This window comes from Lutra lutra, chromosome 2 (assembly GCF_902655055.1).
Source record: "Lutra lutra chromosome 2, mLutLut1.2, whole genome shotgun sequence".
NCBI lineage: Eukaryota > Metazoa > Chordata > Mammalia > Carnivora > Mustelidae > Lutra > Lutra lutra.
Window position 1 is genome coordinate 185,783,801 of NC_062279.1, and position 24,512 is coordinate 185,808,312.

At 42.6% G+C, this 24,512-nt stretch overlaps 1 long non-coding RNA gene across 1 annotated transcript; it reads right to left on the reverse strand.

Annotated features, from left to right (window-relative positions):
• Positions 1 to 2,355: 2,355 nt before the first annotated feature.
• LOC125094368 (uncharacterized) lies at positions 2,356 to 15,769 on the reverse strand. Its single transcript, XR_007125485.1, has 4 exons — positions 15,525 to 15,769; positions 9,687 to 9,756; positions 4,774 to 4,812; positions 2,356 to 2,537 (listed from the first exon to the last, which is right to left on the reverse strand). It is a non-coding gene; the product is annotated as an uncharacterized LOC125094368 (long non-coding RNA).
• Positions 15,770 to 24,512: the final 8,743 nt, after the last annotated feature.

A 24,512-nucleotide genomic window follows, 5' to 3' on the forward strand; every position in this document is an offset into this window, starting at 1 on the left:
GAGGTGACCTTGGTCCCGGCCTGTCATTGGATATCAAGCACAGGTAACCCCCAGGTCCATGTCTTGACATGGACCCCAGTAAAGAAATCTCTACATTCTGTAGGCTCTTCACACTGACCCACACCTCTCTCTCCTTAATGGGCTTAAAGCTATACCTGGATCTTCTGCATATTGCACATAAGATGGGAGGAAATGGGTTACTGCTCTTGGTCTTTCTACAGTGTCCTTTTTCCCTCTTGCTGCTGCTTCTAGACAATTTTCCATCTCTTTTCCTGATCAAAAACTCACATGCTCAGTTGGCTTTAAATCTTATGTCATTAGATCACATCCTTCACTATCCCTCCTTGTCATGTCCATGAACAAACCCCAGGTCACACCCTTCATTCCCTGAAGACTTTGGAGCCTGGTTCACAGTTTTTCCAGCACTATTCTGGGCATAATAATTTATGGGTTCAACATTCAGGGAGATGGACCTTCCTCCATCTTGGCTTCCCAGTTTCTGAAACACTCCCTTTATGTGCCTTCCAATACAACACATTCTCCTGGTTTTTATTCTACTTATTTATTGTTCTTTCTCAGTGTCCTTTGCCGGTTCCTTCTCATCTCCTCATAATGGTGGACTTTTTCTCCTTTTCCATCCACACTCACTTTCTTGGTGGTCTTATTCAATCCCATGGTTTTATTACCATCTCTATGCTTGATATCTCCCAAATCTGTATCTCCATCCTTGCCTTCTCCCCTAAACTCCAGACTCATTGATCTGTCTACCTACTCAATGTCTTTACTAGGATGTGTAACTTAACATATCAATAAGCAAGCTTTTGTTCCCAGCTGCTTAATCTGTTTCTCCTCAGCCTTCACATCAAATAATGTCAACCCTATTCTTCCAATTACTGAGGACAAAAACCTGTGTGTCACCCTCAATCCCTCACCTTCTCTCATATTGTGTATCCAATCCATTAAGAAATCCTGTTGGTTCTTCTTTCAAAATATATTTGGGATCTGACCACTTCTTATCTTCTGTTTTGTTATTACTCTGGTACAAGCCACCATTATCTCTTGCCTGGATACTTGCAAATTCTTAATTGGTTTACCTTGTCTACCTTCCATCTATTCTTTTTTTTTTTTTCCTTCAGTTTATTCTTAATCTACCTTAACAGGTGGCCTTGCCAAGCACTAGTCAAATTAGGTCATACCTTTATCAAAATCCTCCAATGGCTCCTCATCCTTTGGGAGAGTTAGTCAAATCCATAACAACGGCCTATAAAGCCCTGGATGATCAAGCTGCCCTCTCTGACATCATTTCTCTTCTTCTGTGGCAGTTTTAAAACATGGCTCTCAAAGTCTTTGACATCCCTCTGGTAGAGAAGCCAAGGGTCTTCTCTTTCTTGCCATTGAATCTCGCCTCTATGACTGTTGGACCAATAGATTATGGCAGCTTCCATTTTGTGCCTATTGGAACATTTGTTCTTTGAACCTAGCCATCATGCCTACAGGGATCCAGCAGCTTGTAGAACATCCCACATGGGGAAGAACCTAGGCCGCTGACCAACAGTCCCTATGGAGCTCTCAGCTGACGACCAGCATCTACTTGCCAGCCATGTGAGAGAGCCATTTTGAAAGTGGTGCCCCAGCCCCTCATTGACTCTCCCCAGCTGATGCCACGTGGAACAACAATAAATCATCCCCACCATGCCCTGCTCAAATTGAAGCTACATAACAAAATATGATTATTAAGTCATTAAGTTTCACAATGGTTTATTTACAACCATAGAGAACTCTCCCATTGCAGCACTCTCACTCATTCCATGTTTGCCACTCTGTCCTCTTTACTGTTCCCTGAATTCCCAAAATGCTCTTGTCTCAGGGTCCTTGCATTTGCTATTCCCTTCTGTGTTCCCATATGCATATATGGCTCTCTCACCCATTTCCTTCGAGTCTTTAACCGCTTGTTATCTTTTCAGGAAGACCTTCCTTCCCAAACTGGCAAAGCACACATGCCCCCTCCAGTGCCTTCACCTTTTCACTTTATTTTTCATCCATAGTAGTTATCACTGTCTAATATACCATGTGATTTACTAATTTAGATTAGTTATTGTATGTCATGCCATCTCTATGCTGGTTACTCTCTTACACCACGTAAGGTGTCATGTAAATGATGCCACGATACAGGAATCTTTGTTTCATTCCCTGCTGATGTGCCCAGAACAGTGTCTTCCACATGGTCAATCCTCAGTTAATATTTGTGGTTCTACTGCAGCTTGTTTCCTCTCAGATTTCACCCTCTCTCTCAAAATGTCTATGAGGTATATTGTTTTTTATGATTATTCCTGTTTTATAGATGTGTAAACCAAAGCACAGCCGGGTTAGGAACCTGCTATGAAATGGCAGACCTGGGATTCAAGTTCAGGCAATCAGACACTGACACCTTCTCTCTTAATCATTACATATGTGTTGGTTGCTTTGGGGACTACACAGGGAAAACAGCTTTGGATGTCAAGGAAGGCTTCCCAAGGAGGTGATTTCTATGCAGCATTCTGAAAAACAAACAGGAAGAGAGTTTGAGAGAAAGATACCGAGGAAGGGCTTTCTTAGCAGGATTTGCAAGATCACCTAGAGTTGCAGGCATTATGTAAGGAGCAAGGAATACCAGGAGAAATAATGTGCCCCTTGATTTATATTCAGAAAATTAGGACAAATTGTTGAAATAAAGTGTGTTAAGGTCTAATGTAGGTACACATAAGATGCTGTGGGGAGATGGAGGAAGGAGGAATTGAGCCAAAGGTAATAGTTCCGTGAGGGCTTCCCTGAGAAGGAGGCACCTGAGCTAAATCTAAAGGATGAGTAAGAGTTTGCTAGACAAACAAGGGGTGGGAAGTACTTTCCTAGCAGAGGGAATGGCACATGCAATGAAAACATGAAAGAGCATTTGTGGTTAGGGAAATATCAGTAGGCTAGGAAGATCATTATATTGTTCTTTCTTTAATATTTCCAGAAAATGAGTCTGTAGTCTTGCATAGCATTGAGAGTAGAAGGTCCTGTTTGATGTTAAAACTTTGTTCATCTTCCTGCAACACAGACACCCCCACACGTACCCTTGTTCTCTAGCCAGGGTTATATAGGCTTGCTGTCCTTGTCATTTATATAATGTCCCTTCATATAGGTGGAGATTGCTAATCTCTCTTATCCCCCCAGACTGGAAGCATTCCATTCCCTTCTCTGCCAGTTCACTCAGTAAGCAAGCAATGCATTCTGAAAGCCAGTCTGCACAGAATGTACATCTAGTCATTGCAGGGCATATAAAGGAAATGTAAGGTATTTCCCTGACATCCAGAGTGGCTTACTATCAGTCCCTAAGGTATGCTTTTCAAACTTTAAATCACAGTTCTACCACCCACCCAGTACTCTCCAATACCCTCCCATAACACAAGAGGTGAAGGACCTGTGCTTTGAAGTCATGTGGACAAGTTTTGTTACTTTGGGGAAGGTACTAATCTTTTTGATCCTTTGGGTCCTCATCTATGAAATGTGATAGGGTATTTTCTGAGAATTAAAGGATTAATGTATATGAAGAAATTAAGACAACTTTGGAAAGAAATCACAGAAAACATGACTTAGTGTGGTTTAAAGAGAAATGGGGGAATTTGTTGACTTAAATGTAAATTTGGGAGGTATGCCAATTATAGCAGTAGCTTGATCCAGGGGCTCAAATGCTGTGACCAAAACTTGATCTTTCTCCAATTCTAGCTCTACTCTCCTTTTTTTGGCTTTGTTCAAGGATTCACATGGTGGCAAGATGGCAGTCAAGAAACATAGACCCCATTTTCCTATGTTCCAGTCCAACAATCAAATAAAAATCCTAAGCCTGACACTCATTGATCTGAAGACCTTCAAATGCCCATCCAGGGATGGCCAGGGAATGGAATATGCTGAATGACTTAAGCCTTGGTCATAGGTTTCCTTGACAGCTAAAGAGGGGTCTACTCCACCGAAACATAAAATAATATTTCCACTATAATATGGAAAACATATCGCTTCTCAGCCTTTTGGCTAAGATCAAGTGTATAATATGGAAAACAGTGGCTAAAATATTGAAAAATCCTCAATGAATAATCACTACCACCATCATCATCACCACCACTACCATCATCAAAGGGATTAATTTTCAGTTATAAATATCTCAAACAAACATAACTCAACATTATTCTTAAATAACAGCCTTCCCATTGCTGAATTGAGAGAAATACCTGTAGCAGACGTTTGTTATTCATGGCTGCCAAAAACCTCTTAAACACCCTTTCTACATTTTGATAGTTCCCAAAACTGTGGATTCTGCCTATCTCAAATAGAATCCTCCCAAAGTTGATTTTTCCCACGTAACCCGTCCCCCTGCAAAGCACCACCATTATTCAGTTTCTTCCAATCCTAACTATCTATGACAGGATTTGACTTGGAATTGAGTTATGGAAACAAGAGGAGCATGGAACACCCATTTTGCTGTTGTAGACAGAGAAAGACATCCAGCTGGTTCTAGAATCAGTGCAAGGCATCTGTGTCAGGCCAGTTCTCGAGGGTGGCTTTAGGGTTCTAAGAGCTTCAGTCCAGATATTATCCCTCTAGCTTTTCCAAAGATTCTGTGAATATTTAAAATCCCCCTACCAAATCCTTCCTTATACAAAGCAGGTAGAGTGATAATGTTGTCTGCAGCTAAGAACACAAACCAATACTTTGTCGAAGAACTTCGATGGGTTTGCATTATAGCGCAAGGCTTACCTTCTCATCTCACCATTCTCCATGATGCCAGCAGGATGCCTTGTAAAAGAAGTAAATGCTTAGAAAAATGCCATTTCCATGACTGAATAAATAAATTCATGATTGGCCTGAAAGATCATTTGGGAGAATATTAGAATTTTTAAAATGTGAAAAGATTAGGAAATTATTGAGCTCATTCCACACATTGGACAAATGAGACTGAAGACGCAGAAGGTTAATTTGACTTGGAACATTACCCTGATATTTCTACCAAATAGTTGATAGTTTCCACCAAAATGATCACAAAATTATGGGTATAACATCATTATATCAACTTTATAAAGATAATATTAATTGTTTTTAAGGTTCTAGAATTTCACTTTGTTCGCTGTTATTTGAAACATTTGAAATTTTTGGACATCTAGTTTTCTTTTAAGAGAAGCTTTGATCTTCACAATTTTCTTTTAATGAGCTTCAATTAGTAACAACATTAAACAAAACCTATTCCAAATTTATTTTCTACCAGTTACACCCACTACTGCCTTACACCAAGGTTACATTAAGAGCATAGAGTCTGGAGCCAGACTTCATGAATCTGAATTATGGTTCTGACCCTTTCTAGCTATGTTACTAGACACAATTTGTGTTTTCTTCATGCCTCAGTTCTCCATTTGATAATTGGGTCTAATGATCATACTTACCTTATTAAGTTGCTGTGATAATGGAAAGAGTTAACATTTGTAAAATATTTAGAGTAGTGCTTGTTGATACACTGGAAGTGTATGATGTTTAACTTTTTTAAAAATTAGCTTGCAGTTAACTAAACTCTCAAATCTCTTTCATGTATGTGGCTGCTGACTCAGTCTCTCCTAATCTAAAATTGTGTGACTGATTTCTTTTTTTTTTTAAAGATTTTATTTATTTTTTTGACAGAGAGATCACAAGCAGGCAGAGAGGCAGGCAGAGAGAGAGGAGGAAGCAGGCTCCCTGCTGAGCAGAGAGCCCGATGTGGGGCTCGATCCCAGGACTCTGAGATCATGACCTGAGCCGAAGGCAGCGGCTTAACCCACTGAGCCACCCAGGCGCCCCTGATTTCTTTTTTATAGCCTGAACACAGGGCTTTACCCTGAGCCTTGCTGGATTTCCTTTTGGTGGCACTGGCTCAGTGACACTGTCATTGCCCCTTATTTCATAGGCTCACCCACCCAGCCAAGGGAGCAGGTGCTAATGAGAGAGGTGCAAAAGAGAAGGGGAAGAAGTGCCCTGCAAGCTTTGCATGCAGTCTGCAGTCATCATGCTCTGCTTGCAAATTAAGTTTGCAGCCTAACCAAATTTAAGTGGCTCTAAGTACTTAAAAATTGGGCGGATAGTTAAAATTTCACAGACACAGAAATCTAATAGCTGATCGATCTCCAGGCAATACCACAACCAAACTGATTTTTAGCTGCCATCAAAGTAAGCTTGGGAGGTTGGTATTCAAAGTATCCCAGTGAAATCAAACAAGGAGTACGACAGTGGGGACGGTTGTGATGATCACAAAACTGCCTTGTCCACAGGTGGAATGAAGTGTCCCATTGATGACTAGAGACACAATTCTGGGAAGCAAGCCATCCAAATGCATCACTTGAATCCTGTTTGCCCGTTCTGACGTAGAAGTAGATAAGAAAAGGAATCAACTGGGGAAACGTAAGATGCGGAACTATAAAAATAAACTTGTTTCATCCCTGACATCTGTGTTTATAAATGCATTATGTTAAACAGCAGAGATTTTCCCCATGGCTAGCCAATACCAAGATGGCGTCTTGTGTGTTTTGTTTTTTTCTATAGCCCTAATCATAAGGGCTCTCCTTACTGTCTCTTGTCTTCCAGCTTTTGTTGTATTCACTCCATAAAGAGTTGGCAGAGACAGAGCTGGGCCATTTCAGAAACGTGGCTTATAACCAACCTGCTCCACTATTTTGCGACAAAAACTGAGTCTGTGCTAATCGTTCTTTAATGAAGAGGTAGTCGGTCCACATCCCGCTCCTCACCCAGGTGGAGATTTTCCGTATCAATAACCCCAGAGCGTGCTCAAATCAAAGAGCTGACACATGCAGGAGCCAGATGTTTAGAGAGTAAGAAGGGGAGGTAAGTTCACACAATTGTTCTGCCTTCTTGTTTTCCGCTGAGTTTCTTTCCTGTGGGCTGTAGGACACATTAACAGGCTCTGGATATGCATGTGGACAGCCCCAGCCCAGCCCTGCACTGAGAGCCTGCTAGCAGGCTGCCTTCCTTTTCCGGTGCAGCTGGTGTTTGCAGAAGGACATGATTTGAAAGTTGATTTATTTACCTTGTTTTTTTTTTTTTTTATAATGAATGGACATAGATGTCTGTTTATTGAAACAATTGATAAACTCTAGAGATATGATTAGGATTTAACGGAAAAACATCCTTGTCTTTCAGGTGGAAATCTTAGGACTTTGACTTTTGGCACGTTCATAGTGTAACTCAGAGCAAGATCAGAGGACATTTTGGGGGATGTCTTGTTTTTAAGAAAACAGCTGATCACTTTCACTTGTGGAAGCCAATGGGCTCCAGCTTATGCCCCTTCGTTTGCCTCTGCTGTCTCTAGAGACTTTGAAGATGTTTATCTGGCACCACCTCAACTATACAGGGAAGAGAACATGGCAGAAAGGGCCTCCTCCTCTTGGGCCAGCTCCTCCTTCCAAGTCTTCTTAAAAAGTCATGGGATCATGGATGGGACTGGAAGAGATGATGCTGAGTGAAATAAGTCAAGCAGAGAGAGTCAATTATCATATGGTTTCAGTTATTTGTGGAGCATAACAAATAGCATGGAGGACAAGGGGAGATGGAGAGGAGAAGGGAGTTGAGGGAAATTGGAAGGGGAGGTGAACCATGAGAGACTATGGACTCTGAAAAACGATCTGAGAATTTTGAAGGGGTGGGGGGTGGGAGGTTGGGGGCACCAGGTGGTGGGTATGGTAGAGGGCACGGATTGCATGGAGCACTGGGTGTGGTGCAAAAATAATGAATACTGTTATGCTGAAAAAATAAAAAATTAATTAAAAAAAAAAAGTCATGGGATCTGGGGTGCCTGGGTGGCTCAGTGGGTTAAAGCCTCTGCCTTCGGCTCAGGTCGTGATCTCAGGGTCCTGGGATCGAGCCCCGCATCGGGCTCTCTGCTCGGCGGGAAGCCTGCTTCCTCCTCTCTCTGCCTGCCTCTCTGCCTACTTGTGATTTCTCTCTGTCAAATAAATAAATAAAATCTTTAAAAATAATAATAATAATAAAAAGTCATGGGATCTGAAACCTAGGAGATATAGCCTGACTGTTGTGAAAAATGGGGGTAGAATGAAGAAGGTATGCTTTCTTCTTTAAAAAAATCTTTCCATTATTTTGAGTAGTGATATAAACATGCACACTGATTTAGAAAGCTTTAAAGGACTACCCAGGGAAAAATAATTCTCTTTGCATCCCTGCCCCCCACCAACCACTAAGTTCCCTTATCAGAGGTAGAACCATTGCCAGCTTCTAGGGTATTCTTCTGAAGAAATCCTGTGGAGACTATAAACATTCATACATGCACATGCTTCTCAAACACACAAATAATAATGTATAATACACATTGTTCTACACCTTGCTTTTTTCACTGAACAATACATCAAAGGGCTTTGTTTTTTGTTTTTTTCTGCCTAAATTGCTATCAGGAGACAGAAGTCATCCTTCAGTTCAGTGATCTGCATCTGGTTCTGGCTTATCATACTGACAACAAACAAGATGCCAAGTTAAACTCTACCTCAGCCTCTGGTCATCTCAGCCTCAAGAAATAGGAATCACATTTAGGACCCTTAAAACTATTGAAGATTTAAAAAACAGGAAGTTTGGGGTGGGTAGAGGGGAAAGGAAGGATGAATTCTGCTTAAAATAATGTTGTGTGGAATTGACAGTTGAGCAGAGAGACAGTTTGAATGCAATCTTGCAAAATTAAATCCATTGGTCCTAGTGCCTAAATAGAACACAAACTTATTGACTGTAATTATGTCATTTTTGCTGGTTAAGGATCTCTAGAGGGAACACAGCATTAATATTCTGGACACAGTATGAAGAACTTGGAATCAAATGGAGCTGGATATTAGTACTGGCTAATATGTTAATAATTGTTATTAACTTTAAAAAGTTATTCAACTTCTAAGAGCCTTGGTTTTCTTTTACGTAAAATAGGAACACACACTTTAAAGAATGATCACAAGAATTTAAAAAAAGAGAAAGAAAAAAGAAAAGCATCAGGCACCGTAAGTGTTCCTGTCATTGATAATGCCATGTAACAAACAACCCCCAATTCTTCATGACTTGAAACAATGTACATCTACTTGATGTTCATGGGTCTTTTCACTGTGCTTTGGCCGTACTCAGCTGTGTTTGAACTTGGCTAGACTCTGAGCTCTGGGTCAGGTTCAGGTGTGCTCCACATGTCATGGTTTCAGGTCAAAGAACAAAAATTACCTGGGGGCATGTTCCTCTTGTGGTGGAGGATGGAACCTCAAGAGGGCTGGCAGAACCTCACCATGTCTCATATATCTTCAGCTATAAGTAACTGGCACAGTGTTATTTCTGCCCAGTTCTGTTGCCCAAATATGTTATGGCTAAGGCCAAAGTCAGTGGAGCAGGAAGAATATTCCACGCATGATGAACTCTAGTAGAGGCAGGCAGGGAAGGAAGAATTGTGGAACAAAATATATAGGCACCCAGTATAGTACCAGGAACCGAGAAAGTTCACATAAATGGGAGTTACTATACTTTTAATTATTCATGTTACATAATATATATAGTTATTATTATATACTTTTCACATGCAAAAGGCATAAGAGATGGCATTACATTTATAATAATTCTAAAACACACTTCAAAGAACAATATTAAAAAAAAATACCTACTTTAAAAAGTTAGTCTATTTGTTACCTCATCATCTATACGCCTGACCAGCACTGGCATACACCTGTGTCCCTGTGAGGATTTCAAAGAGATAGGCCCTGTAAGCAAGAGTGGCCCCAACAGCCAACAGCCAAGTACATAACAAGGGACCCCTTTGGATGGGACAGACACAGCTCTGTACAAAAGCATACAGCTTGGCCCCTTGGTAAGCTGCCCTCTCAGCCAGGCACACTGTACAGTGTGTGACCTGCATACCATAGGCAGCAGTGTTCCTCCAGAAACTGGAAGATGACTGCAGAGTCTCATCATGTTTTGGGTTCTGGTTCATTACCACCATTGCCATAAGCGATGTCCTTGGAGCTTTGATTTACAGCTTCCTTTCTGCTTTTCAGTCATGACCTAGAAGTTTGGAGCTTTGGGGGCACAATGGCACCTATTTCCCAGAACCCCTACAGCTTGTGTCTGAATCCAGACCCTGGTGATGTGGCAGCTCGCAGGCAGCTCTAAGGCCTGGAAGCTGGATCACAGAGAAATGTACAGACTTACACAACATAATTTCTTTCATCCTGACTGACAGGATAAGGACAGAAGGGAAGAGAAGAGAAATCTAAAGAAGCTTTCTAGGCTCTGACATTCTAAGCTTGTGGATAGATAAGCAGCTCATCAGGAGTGGGGGTGCCAGGCAGCAAACATGGAAAAGGGGAGAAGAGGAGTGGGGAGTGGGGGAGAAAGAGGGAGGAAGCAGGGGGTCAGGGAGGAGGGAGGAGGAGAGGGACGGTGGGAGAAAGATGAAGAGAGGGAGAGGGAGGGGAGAAGGGATAGGAACAGAGGGAGGGAAGAGAGGAGCTCTGTCTGCTTTGTCCCCAGGGCCCAGGACAGGGCCTGGCACAGAGGAGGTGCTCATTAATATGAGAGTGTGTGGGAGAGAGAGAAGAGAAGAGAGCCTGCAATGTTGACCTTCATGATTTTACTTAACGACCTGCCCAGTGATGGAGCAGACATCTGAAGTTCCCACCAATCGATCGCTAAATATCTTGTGGAGAAGCAGCGCATCTTCTGGCCAGCCTAACTCGCCAGTCCTTGCCCTGCTTCCTTATCATCTTTCTAGACCTTGTTCTTCTTTTTCCTTCTTCCCCTCCTGTAGGCAGAGCAAAGAAAAGCATCTCCTGCTCACTGACCCCAAGTCTCTCTCTCTCTCTTCGGTTTTCCTGTTTTCTCGCTTGTAAGAGTCTGTTAGACACTTCCTCTGAGGTTTACCTGCAGTCCAGACCCGAGAGTCTTTGAAAAAGTCTCTCTCGGGGTCTTTCACTGCGGCGACACGGCAAGAGCCCCCTTACCAAGGCACGTGGAGCAGCAGCCAGGCAGACTCTGCATTCTGTTGAGCTGGAGGCTTCTAAAGAAAGTAGAAACCCCGAAGATTGCTCCTGGGTGAGAGCTCCTTGGATACTGGCCAGAATCAAAGCTTGACTTCCTCTCATCCTTTAAAATGTGGTTGGGGGGGCGCCTGGGTAGCTCAGTGGGTTAAAGCCTCTGCCTTCAGCTCAGGTCATGATCCCAGGGTCCTGGAATCGAGCCCTGCATCAGGCTCTCTGCTCAACAGGGAGCCTGCTTCCTCCTCTCTCTCTGCCTGCCTCTCTGCCTACTTGTGATCTCTGTCTGTCACATAAATAAAATCTTTAAAAAATAAATAAATAAAATGTGGTTGGGCTCAATCAGGTCTCACGCACTCAGGAATCTGAGTCCTACCATTTGGCAACCCAGCCTCCTCCCTGGACCTTTCCAGACCCATTCAGAACCCAGCTGCCGGTGCAGGGATTCAGCATTCTAGGGATGGCGTGTTTATTTCGAAACAATCGTGAGGCTTGATTTGATGTAGTGAAAGAAATTAGTGCTTGCTGAATACGGCCCAATTATTACTGCATTAATTCATACAGATTAGCAGCTGACATTGGCTGGAAGGCATGCATAGGGATATGTCAGTAAGTTTGGCTAAGAGACCTATCTCTCCATGGCTGCTGAACCTCCCCTCCGTCACCCCAAAGCTCAGATGATGACTCCAGATTTGGGATGACTTTTCACGTCAGGGGTGCATGGTGTTATTTTAGGGTTAGCTGGCAATGGACAATTTGAAGCATGGTTGGCAATCGCCCCAAAAGTCAGTCGCCAAACTGACACCCTTTTGAGACTTCCTTTCTCCCAAGCCCACATGTTAACTATTAAATAACTCATCAAAGACGGAACACATTTTAATATGCTACCATGGAAATATAGCAAGACACCTCATGGATCATCAAATTTGGTATGTGGAATCCACACCTGGTGTGAGCAGTTAATACATTCTCAGTTGCAGTTAACAATGGCTTGAACAAAGAATGGATTATTTGCTCACTGTTACTGGTGGAACTGTGTCCCTCCTCCCGCATAAGATGTTGATGCCCTAATCCCTAATACCTCAGGATGTGGCTGTATTTGAAGATAGGGTCTTTAAAGGGATGATTAAATTAAAGTAGATCCCTTAGGATGGGCTTTTGTGTTAGCCAGGGTTTTCCAGGGAAACAGAACCAAAAGGATATATGGATAGATTTTTTTTATAAGGAATCGGCTCCCATGATTATGCAGGCTGGCCAGTCCCAAGATCTGCAAGGTGAGTCAGCAAGGTGGAGCCCCAGGACAGCTGATGGTGTCATCACAGTTTGATCTTAATGCCTGAGCCCCAAGAAAGGTGAAAGGTGTGTTTCCAGTTGGGGGGTAGTGGGCTTGAGGCTTAGGAAGAGCTGATGTTTGGGTTGGAGTCTGAAGGCAAGAAAAAATCTGATATCCTAGTTCAAAGGTAGTCAGGCAGGAAGAGTTCTCTCTGACTAAGAGGGTCACTCTCTCTGGATTCCACATTCATTCTTTGCTGGTCCATTACCAGTTCCCAAACAGACTCTACTTCATGCTGTACTTACTACCTTAATGTCCTTCCCACTATTCATTCATTGAATCATTCATTTATTCACTCACGTACGGAAGAAAGACTATGCTACATGTTTGGCATGCATTATCTCATTTAAGCACTGAAGTAGAATGGTGGGGGAAAAAAAAACAAGAAATCCCTACTTCTGTGTAATTTACAGATTGGAGTAAAGAAACATATTCATGTTATTATGATGAAGTGTGGTCAGCATCTGAAAGGGAAGCTCCTGGGAAGATAGAAGTTACCAGCTGAAAGATCTGACCTATTTAACAAAGCCTTTTCCATTCTGCAAGGTAAGAGGCAAATGTTAGTCCTTCATGACTCGGCACTCACCCCACGCTCTCAGAATTAACTGCATCTTGTGATTTTATGTATTTAGTAATGTTAAAGAGCATTTAACCCTAGTACTATGCTTTGAGTTAAGTACTTTAGATGCAGTGTATATCACTGAACCTTTACAGCAATCCCATTAAGCAAATTATTTCCCATTTACAGACAAAGAAATTGAAACTCAGAGACTCATGTGAGCAGACCTTTGCACCAATAGTTCTCTTTTCCTAGAATCCTCTTCCTCCAAATGGTCACCTGACCGCCTCCTTCCCTAGGTCTCTATTCAAAACCTACCTTCTCCAAGAAGGCTCCCTAACTACTTGTTCTTATAGAGCTACTGCTCTAAGTCACTCTTACGCATTACTCTATGTTTTTCATAGCCTCTACCAATCTCTAGTAGTATTTTTTTATTTATATGTATACATGCTTTTTGTCTGTTTTCCTCCATTAGAATATGTAAATTCTATGAAAGCAAGAAAAGTCATCTCCTCTATGTTGGTCCACTCTGTGTCCTTGGCATTTAGCAGGACACTTGGTTTATAGTCAGCCTCCAATTAATGTTTCCTGGATGAATGAATGAATATAACCAAACTCATATAGCTAGTAAGTGGTGGAGTTGAGATTTAAACCTAGATACATCTTTCTCCAAACTCCAGGATTGAATTCCTTTTATAGATTCTGCTCTCTCTGCTTCATGGTTCTGAAGGCAATGCGGCCACATCCTAGACAACTTTGCATCTCTGGTAGCTTTCTACTGGGACACTGCCTTGCTCCCCAGACACTCTGCCCATGTTTGCTGAGATGACAGAGTTTCCACGACAACGCCAGAGGAGGAAGAAGGGTTCTGAAGCCCCACAAGATTTTCTTTCCTCTCCATTAAGGTTGCCATCACAGACTGAGAAAGTTTCCTCCTCAGCCTGACTCCAGCCCAATGTGTCATTTGCAGCCTTGGGAGGAGGCATGTCCCAGGGTCCAGCTGGCTGGCTCCCCATGAGGTATAGCTTTCAGCTGCGTGACCCACATTCATGGGCAGAGGTTTCAGTCTAGGCTCCATAATCAGAGTATGATCAAGTCCCCAAGTTTCTTAGAAGACTCTGGTCCTGCTCACAGAGAAACTTGCTTGGGCCCTGGAACCATGGCCAGGATTCTCCTCTACCATTGAGAGAGCTGGGCATTTCAGTGGGCAACCATCCTCTCACATAGGGAATGGATATAGTCTGGCAAAGAGGCTTCCTGACCTGAGGCCGACTCAGCTTTCCCCATTTTCCCTTAGCTTAGAAATTGATGGGCTCTCTTGAAGTTCTCCATTGAAACCCCCTTATTGGTGCCTCTGGAGAGAAAGGGAGTATTGAAGATCTTTTCTGGGGCTTGCAAAAAATTCACTCTCTTGTCATCAGAAAACCCAGAGGAGTAAAGAAGTCAAAGTTAGCTTGTGTCTGTGCACAGAGTTGGGCTGGGTGCTCCTGGAACCACAGGGGAGTTATGCTCTAGATCTCCTCCATGGGGGCCAGACCCAGCCGAGAGAACTATCTCTTCTTCCTGGTGCTTGCAGTTCTGTGCAGGGATTTGGAAAAGGCAAAAATCCTGGATTGACAGAGAAGACAGCCGTCTATGGGGTATGCTTTGACTGCAACTAGAAGTGAATTCCTCCTTCAAAATAGCTTCTTATTTGCCTGAACCTCCACTATTGGCATCATTCCCTTGAGTCTCAGAGTTGCCAAAAAAAAAAAAAAAAAAAAAAGCTAACTCCCCTAGAACAGCTAATAATCTGCTAGACAGGGGTTGCCAAACTTTCTGGCATGGGACAGATAGTACATACTTGAGACCATGTGGACTGTGCAGTTTCTATTGCAACTATTTACCTCTGCAGATACAGCCCCAAAGCAGCCCCAAACAGTGTGTTAGCAAATGGGCATGGCTGCATCCCAGGAAACTTTATTTACAAAACCTGCCACAGGCTGGATTTGGCCCATGGGCTATAATTTGCCAACCCAGCATGAGGCCATAAGTCACTGACATTTCCTTACCCTCTCTCTGTCCCCAGTGCCTCTCACATGAGGCACACAGTGAAGAGATTCAAAATGCTGTTTGTTGAAGTACTTATCTGCTGACAACAATTCAAGAGAAGCTGTTTGATAGCCAACTTTGCGAGAAGGAGTCTCAGTATGGGGGAGGGAGGGTTATGTTCAGAGGCTAAGGATGGGAATCAAATTTGCCAACTTAACAATTTTAACCAAACACATGCCATTAGTCATACATCTCAAAAATCCCACAACTGGGCTGAGTTTGTCATATGCTCCATCCAGGGACCAAGAGAAAGTGAAGGCTGGGAGCAGTGGGAACCAGGGACAAGCAAGGGTCCCTGAGCACAGTTATGCTCTCCAGCTTTGGCTCTGTTGAAATGAGTCTGCACTCAGGAATGATGTTTGCTCTTGTGATTCCAGAGAGTGAGCCAGATTCCTACTGTTCTGGCTCAGATAAACCACTAAAGCCCTTTGGTAAGGGATTAGCTGTTCTAGAAACAGCCAGCTCTGCAATCCAGTGTGCCACTTACCTTCTTTTCTCCCTCACTGCAGTCACATCACTGTGGCAAATCATGGAATCCAAGACATGCCCGTTGATCTCTTTCAAGATGGTGGAAATCATAATGGTGAATCTCAACATTGATTTTAGGAAATGATAATTACTGTACCCTTCACCCCAGCTCTTTTCTGGATTAGCATCTTGGTTTAGTAGAGGGTAGAGCATGAAGGCCTAGAGTGTGTGTACTCATTGCAACTCCAGACATTTGAAGACCTTGCATCAGCTGCAACAACAAACAACCTCAACATTTCAGTTTCTTATCACAACCCACATTTATTTCTTGCTGATGTTACATTTCCAGCAAGGGTTTCAGGCAGGCTGTATGCATTATAGTCATTCAGGGATGCAGATAAGGCTGGCTTTCCCATGACATGTGCTTTCTTGGTCATCTCATCAGGTGAAAGGGTCACAGTGCATCACGCCCTGGGTCCTAAACTCTCTGCCTGGAAATCTCATATCTGCACCCATTTCATTGACCAAACCAGTCCTATGCCACATGGAACTTCAAAGAGAGTGGGTAAGTGGAATCCTACCATGCACCTGAAAGGATGACATAATTGTGAGCAGGCCTAACAACTATTCTAGGACCTAAATAAAGGATTAGAGGAATCTGCTCCATGAGGAGTCAAATATCCCCATGGGAAGTACACACAACCAGAAGCTGAGTGCTGACACAGAGGGGGAAATTCTGAAGGCCTGGGGAGCTGATGTTAGTCTGGTATTTTAGATGTGTAGCAGATGAGAACGGCACTCACCAGGGAAAGGTAATTGTTGAGGGTCAGGGTGAAGGGGGCTCTGAGCTGGAACAGGTGTGGGGGACCACTGAGTGCTCCACAATGGGAGAAATGGTCAGACTGCCTTCTTCCGGGACGATACACTGTTTTAATAAGTCTGAGATAAATACAGTGTAGTTATCACTAGATTCTATATAAAATCAAAGGTTAAGCACAGCGGTGCTTCTAAGAGGGGATAAGACCATTGACATGGGTACCCTCATGAGGCAGACCATGGAGAGATGAGGAAGAAGCTGGTGTGTCTGTTCCATCTTGGCCTGGAAGTAATGTCCTCCACGTCCCATGGTGCACCAGTGCAGAAGACAAAAACAAACCAAGCAAACAGAAACAAGCCTCAGAGCATAGCTCATACAACTGTGCAGGTTGGGCAGTATGCAGTTGGAGGGAGTGTCCATCATGTAGTGATTTATGTGAAGGGAGCATGTAGGAGCTGGCCGTGCACAACTTGAAGAATTCTGGGTGGTAGCCCTGTCTCCAGGCCCTGTGCAATGTACGATCTCTGACTTTTGCTCTTCATTTCACCAGGCTCCTGAACTCATTAGCGTGGTTTCCTATTTCTGGCATGGCCTTTACCCTTTGAATCTGACAACAGATCCAGGTTTTCTGGTTTCAACATTTGGTGCTTACCAGTGTATAGCTTACATAGTCCCCAGGAGTGAGTCGCAAAGGGTGAATTCTCAGCCATGCAAGGTACAAAACCCTAGAGAGGACAGGGAAAGGAAGACTACACACCCCACAAAAGACTCCAGACCAGAAAGAGGGATTAGGATGAGACTGGGATTCCCATGAGCAGAGGAACCAGGGAATTGTCCTTCTGTCCCAGTTACTGTGATCCTATCCTATTGGGCCACTAAAACTGGCCTGACCTGTAAGAACACTTACAACAGCAGTACACTCATTACCTAACCTCAATTCTTGATGTAAAGTGGGTCCTCACTGCATTTTTGTTGAAAAAAAAATTCATGATTATGTGTATTTAAAAAATAGTTCAGGGTGCCTAGATGGCTCAGTGCGTTAAGCCTCTGCCTTTGACTCAGGTCATGATCCCAGGGTCCTGGGATTGAGCCCTACATCAGGCTCTCTGCTCAGCAGGGGGTCGGCTTTCTCCCCCCGCTCCCCCCCGCCTGCCTCTCTGCCTACTTAAGATCTCTCTGTCAAATAAATAAATAAAACTTTAAAAAAAATAGTTCAACTTTCTTCTTTCCATAGTCGAGAAGGGTGATGAGAATTTGACCACAAAACAAGATATTGAAATGGGAAAAAGTCAAATCAACCAAAGCTGAGGGAGAGGAGATGAGTATTTGTTCTGCAGGAAACCAAGTGACCATCTGGAATTAGATTGGTGCTTAGGGACTGTGTCTTCTTAAATCTATCTTCCCTTGGGAATTAGTCCTTGTCATTACAGCTCGAAAATGTTCAGTGGTGGAGTGAGCTTTCGGCTCTTTAAATGCTTATAAAAATACAAGTCAGGGGGCACCTGGGTGGCTCAGTGGGTTAAGCCTCTGCCTTCGGCTCAGGTCATAATCTCAGGGTCCTGGGATCGAGCCCCACATCGGGCTCTCTGCTCAGCAGGGAGCCTGCTTCCTCCTCTCTCTGCCTGCCTCTCTGCCTACTTGTGATCTCTCTCTCTCTCTCTCTGTCAAATAAATAAATAAAATAAAAAAAAATACAAGTCAGGGTTACTACTGGATTATATTGGTATCACCAATATCAGAAGGTATCACCAGCTTGAAAACTACACTTGATCTTAGCCAAAAGGCCGAGAAGCGATTCACCAGCTTGAAAACTAACATTAAACAGAAACAATGCTGCCGTGACAATGTTAAACATATAGAGAGAAAATTGCTTATGTTCTCAGCCCTTTTGAGTTAAAACAATGTATTTACACTGCATACTTCCTCCTCAGAGTAAACATAAATGTAAATCATAATTGAATGTGTATAAGTGTAGAATAACCATTCTTCATGAAATCATTCTGCTTAGGAGCATAAATACTGAGATTGAGGTCAAGCTGTTTTCAGGGGGAACATTTGCCTCCAAATGCGTGTTTGACCTCCACCCCACTGTCCTTTGTCATTTTCCTCTAGACAGAGACACAAGTTAAAATGTAGGCATAGTGAAAACCTAACTTACTGTCAGTCTCCTGGCCCGTACAGTATTTGTCCTCAAATAAACAGAAAACCTCACCTTGAAGCAAAGAAGAAAATCTGGAAGGGGGAAAGGGCAGGATAGAGGGCAGATCTAGATTTTTAGGACATGGCCGACCAATGGGTTTTTCTCTGCCAAGATGAGTATTGGCTATTATAAAACCCCTGCTTAACAAAGCTTCCCACCATCAAATTTGCATAATGCCTTATTCACATGCATAGAACTCCACATAGCATTGCTTCTGACCAAGGAACTCAATTTGCAGAGGGAAAAAAATTGGGACATGAGTCCAAGAATCAAAGGTGGAGGTGGGAGTGGCTTCTCTCACTATGATACCTAATATCCACCCACAAAACGTTTGCTCTCTGGCCCTGTAACCTGGGGTTCTTCTGGTTCTGAGGTCTGATTTCTTAATGGAGAAATGCTTCCACCAGTTGACATAAACACTGTTCCACAGGTTTGAGTGTTGAGACTGCTGGTCTGTCTGGTGGGGCTCCTAGCCTTGCTGGTGGAGGGCGGCAGTTACTGTACTGGTGGATCGCCATTACTGAGGCATGTCGGATTTCTATTACACAGGAAGTCTTTTTGAAATCCAAAGGATTCTCTACGCAATTTCTTAGAACCTCTGTGCCCAGTAGTAAAAGGTAATGGAAATTGGTAACATCTATAGCCAAGGCAAAAAGTTATTATTTTATATAGAATTTCAAAATACACTGAGATAGTATATTTAGTAGCTCAGTCGCCAAGAGAGTGAACTGTGCTCAGAAGCTACCTTTCTACATTCTGCACAGTGGTTGTGGGGTCCACAGCCTTTTTGATTGTTGGCTTCCGGTTATGTCCTGCCAATAGGGGCCACTAGAGGAATGTCAACCATGAGAGACTATGGACTCTGAAAAACAATCTGAGGGTCTTGAAGGGGCAGGGGGTGGGAGGTTGGGGGAGCCAGGTGGTGGGTATTAAGGAGGGCACATATTGCATGGAGCACTGGGTGTGGTGCAAAAATAATGAATACTGTTACACTGAAAAGAAATTAAAAAAAAATCAATTGGGAAAGGGAGAAAAAAAAAAAGGCCATAGCCTCCACAGAGTGGGGACTTACCTCTCTTTGACTCATTAGGACCCTTTGCCCTGGCATTGACTTTCAGCTTTGCCAAGAGCAGACTCTTTGCACCTCTCAGAGGGATCAGCACAAAATCCCTTCCCCCAAGTGTCAAGATTTAATAAGACCACCTGCTTCCCTTAGCTTCCTCATCCCTATGAACAGTTGCTACTTCCAGCGGTAATAACATTGATGACGTCGATGGTCACTTTTTGTTCCTTCAGCCCTCTCACACCTGTGCAGTCAGTTCTCCATATTAAACTCCCTCTGCTGAAATATCAAAATGTGGGTTTAAAGAAATTTTCTTACTGAAGTAGAATTGACACACAATGTTATATTCATTTCAGGTGTACAATATAGTGATTCACTATTCTGTGCATTATGTTCTGCTCATCACAAGTGTAGCTACCATTTGTCTCAACTGTGGTTTTAGTTTTCCTGACTAGAGCCTGAATGATACCCAGCATTAGAAGGAAGATTATTTGATGTTTCATTTACTATCAAATCTTCAGAAAAATTTATTAGGACCCTTAGTTTAAAAAAATTTTAAAAAGGAGGGAGATATTTTTAAGAGAATTTAATATGAAATTACTGCTTTTCAAATGCCACCATTCAAATAGGAACGAGAGAAATTCCTGTGAATGCATGCTGGAAAACAAATTCGTTTTATTAAAAGGTTTCCCTCTTTGTATTTGGAGGTTAAAGAAATGACAGAATTTTTTATTCCACCAAACAAACCATTTTGCTTATTTTTGGTAAATTGCACTAAATGTGGTTTAATTACTGTGTCCAGAATAGCATTTCACATCTGTGGCCCCAAAAGCTGTTAGTGCAGTATATCTGTGGGATAAAGAAATAGAGCCCTCTTGTGGCTAATTTAAATACTACAACCCCTCGCTGTTAACGTAGATGGTATTAACCTCCTACCTGGGTTGCAGGACCTTGGGACAGAGATACCCTAGAGACTCTGCCTGGCATTGCCACAAAACAGACAAGAAGTATACTGTTCAGATAAATAATGGCTGTGTTTCTCGGCACTATGCGAATACAGTCATTTCTCATTTTATTGTGTTTTCCTTTATTGTGCTTAACAGAAAATGTGCTTTTTACAAATTGAAGGTTTGTGGCAACCCTGCACCGAGCAAGTCTATTGGCACCTTTTTTCCAACAGCAGTTGCTCACTTCATGTCCCTGTATCACATTTCAGTCATTCTCACAATACCTCAAACTTTCTCATTATTATATTTGTTACAGTGATCTGTGGTCCATGATTACAGCTCGTTGAAAGCCCATATGATGGTTAGCACTTTTTATCAGTAAAGTATTTTTTAAATTTTTAATAAGGTAACTTTTAACAATGTACTTTTTTTTTTTAGACATAATGCTACTGCACACTTACTAGAGTGCAGAAAAGTGTAAATATAACTTTCATATCCACTGGGAAACCAAAAAACTCATTTGACTAGCTTTATCGGGATACTCACTTTATTGTGGTGGTCTGGAACCAAACCTACAATATCTCCAAAGTATGCTTGTATAACATAAACATGCTCATAAACCACATGAACAAGGTCATTATTAAATACCCAGTTTTTTAAGGAGTATGTAGAGGAAGTGAAAATAGAAGTGAGCCTGTGTAGCATTATCAGTCGAAAGAGACACTGAGATCCCTTATGTCAGGGGTCTTAACACAAACCATGGTCATTTCTTCCTGAATTGGCTACACACGCATGCGTAGACACACACACACACACACACACACACACACACACACACACACAAGGTCCCCAGCATCACAATGAAGGAATCTCAATGAATGCAGTAAGACTGATGTGAGGGTAGAATATGTTGAAACATGCACTTTACTATTTTTTGTAAGCAAAGACAAGATAACCCAGTGAGGTGGAGTGTTAGAGACCTCACAGGACAACCTGGAGAAGCTGGCTATGGAGGGGAGGAAGCATTTAAGGATGGCACTGGGTTCAAATGCCACCTTAGCACATTCCCAGCTGTGTGTCTTAGACCAAGTTATCCAACTAATCTATTTCTCAGCTTCCTTCTCTGTAAAATGAATTTAAAAACAGCTACTTCAAGACAATGTATAGTGTAATGGTTGAGGCTTCAAGTCCTAACCCTGCCACTCACTATGTGACCTTGGGCAAGTTACTTAACCTCGCCATGCTTAATCCATAAAATGGGGGAAAATATATTGATCTTGCTTGGTTGTTTTGAAGATTAAATGATTCAATATACACAAAACACTTAGGAGTCATGAATGAGTTCTCCTTGCACATGGTAAACACACAGTAAATATTAGCTTTATTATTGGCTGTAAATCATAAGGGACAGTTTAGTTGTCTTTCTTATCTGCTTCTTTTTCTATTAAGCAGAGTCATGTGAAATTGCCATTTGTGTAGGGCAAAAATTCTCGAATGCAGTAATTTCTTGGTTTAATCTAATACAGACCAATGTTTGTTTCCACATCATATGAAGGTTTTTGGGCAAGAGCCTAAGGTCGAGGAATAAAATAGAACTTTCTGTCCACATTTATGTCATGGAGCCCAGATCCCCCCTGCCCCCTGCGATGACAAATACCTTGAATAGTTTAAGTGAGACTTCATCCCCTGGGAGACCCCTGAGTTCCCCTTTTAGCCCCTGGGAGGGATGGGGAAGCAATAAAGGTATAGGTACCAATTAGAGCCTAGTCAGGAAAATAGTACCCATTCCAGGTAGTTCCATAGAGGGAATTTAGTATCAAGAACTCGTTATTACAAAGGCACTGGAAAAGTTAAAAAGCCAAATGGAAGCACTGAAGCAACCCAGAGATTAGCAATAGCAAAGAGTATCTACACCCTTGGAGGGATAAAAGGCAGAGGGAGCACTGCCAGAATCAGTGTCAGGGCCCCCAGCAGGAGAAGGAACCATGTGGTGCTGACTGGCACCTCCCAGACCCGCACCACCCAAAGCAGAGAGGGAGGAGGGGAAATCTCTCTTCCCTCTGCTCCGCAACGTGGCAGTGCCTCCCTTCTGCTGAACCTAACCGCATTCCAGTTGGCGGAGGAGTCTAGGGCATGTAGTTCCCAGGGACCAGCCCCTTGAATACCGAACAGACAGGAAAAAAGAGAAGTAGATTTAAAAGCTGAGAGGCAAACACCTGCGTAGAGAAGCAAGAGCTGGGAGGGCAAGGATGGGGAAAGAATAGGAGTTGGCAGTGCGGGGCGTGAAACCCTGTGGCTGCCATATTTCCCCTTGGGCGCCCCAGAGCCTCCGTACCTAATGGAGGTGGATCCCTGGACTCCGCTGCCCCAGTTGGTTCATTCCAAATAAAGCCATGGGAGCCACACTACTCTGACTCTGGTGACATCATAACACGGAGAGGCGTGCAGGCGACTCCAATCAGGCGCGTGGTTGTGGGAAGCCCCAGCGGATTGACGATCTTCCGGGGGAAGGGGCCTGGGCTGCACATTCTTGGCCTCAGCCCTTAGTTTTGGCGCCAAGTCCGGCAGCCAGGAAGCCGGACTTCGGAAAAGCACTCCTCATATTGGAAGTTATCTCCCGCAAGAGCATGGAAAATAGGCAACAATTTTGTTTGGGAGCTTGGATGGAATCCTGGAGTAGAAAGGGGCATTCCTGGAGAAACTGGGTAAAGTCCTAATTTAGTCAATAGGATTGTACCAGTGTTAATTTCTTGATTTTGACACATGCACTAGGGATGTTCAATGTACTTTACAGGAAGCTGGCTGAGGGTATATGGGATCACTCTGTATTATTTTCTCTTCTACACATTTAAATTTATTTCAAGAAAATTGTTTTAAGTTGCCTCCTCTAGAATGGTTCCTCCCATTAGCTTGGCGGGCAGCTCCAGCAGAGTTGACAGGCTCCTTCCAGCTCAGTGAGGCATCACCAAGGGGAAGCCAGACACCTCCCCAAACCCCCAAAACAGCAGTGATCATATCTAGGAGACTGTCAGAAAGGCCACTTTTAGGAAACATTTCTGTGGACATTTCATTACTTGTTCAAAATATGAATTCATTAACAGTAGTCTACTTCCAGAGAAAATGATTAACACTTCTGTTGTTAGCACAGCCATGCCGTTACTTTCATCAGTGGGATTTTTGTTATGCCCCTTTGACTAAAGCAATGAGCTGTCTGATGTTCAAATTTAATGGACAGAGTTCATGCTCTAAGGAAGTCCTTAACTGGAGACCAGCCAGGGTACTGGTCACAGATACTCAGAGTTAGTACACACGCATCTTTTAAACTTGCGTTAAATAATTTTTAGAAAAAACAGAGTCCAACTACTTACATATATGTATATGTGCGTACATAGATACACATATGACCAGTTGAGGGAGGAGGCTAAGGCATGAGCACTAACTGAGAAGTTCTCCCACTTAACCGCTCTCATTGTCCTCTGTCAAGGTCACACTCCCCACTGGGTGATGGTTTCCTTTAAGGATCCCAGTCCAATTCTATAAATAGAATTTTATTTATTTTATATTATTTTATATTATATATATATTTATATTTTATATATTTTATTTATATTTATAATATAATATTTATATTATATATGTAATATAATATAAATATTTATTTATTTATTATTTATTTATTTTATTATTTATTTATTTATTATAAATAATATAAATATTTTATATTTATAGATATATTTATAAAATTTATATTTTATTTTATTTATTTATAGCAAGTAAAACAGTGTCATTCTGGCTACCAAGATTTAATCCCATGCATTTTAAATTTGCAATATTGTATTACGTGGACATGTGCCCCAGCCCCCCACATAGCTGGTGAGGCTAATTTCTTGGGGGCCTCCTCCCACTGCTCTCTTCCTCGGGGTTGCTCCTCTCATGCTCAGGCTGGGAGGCTGTGGGGTGGGGAGGTGGAGAGAAGTGGG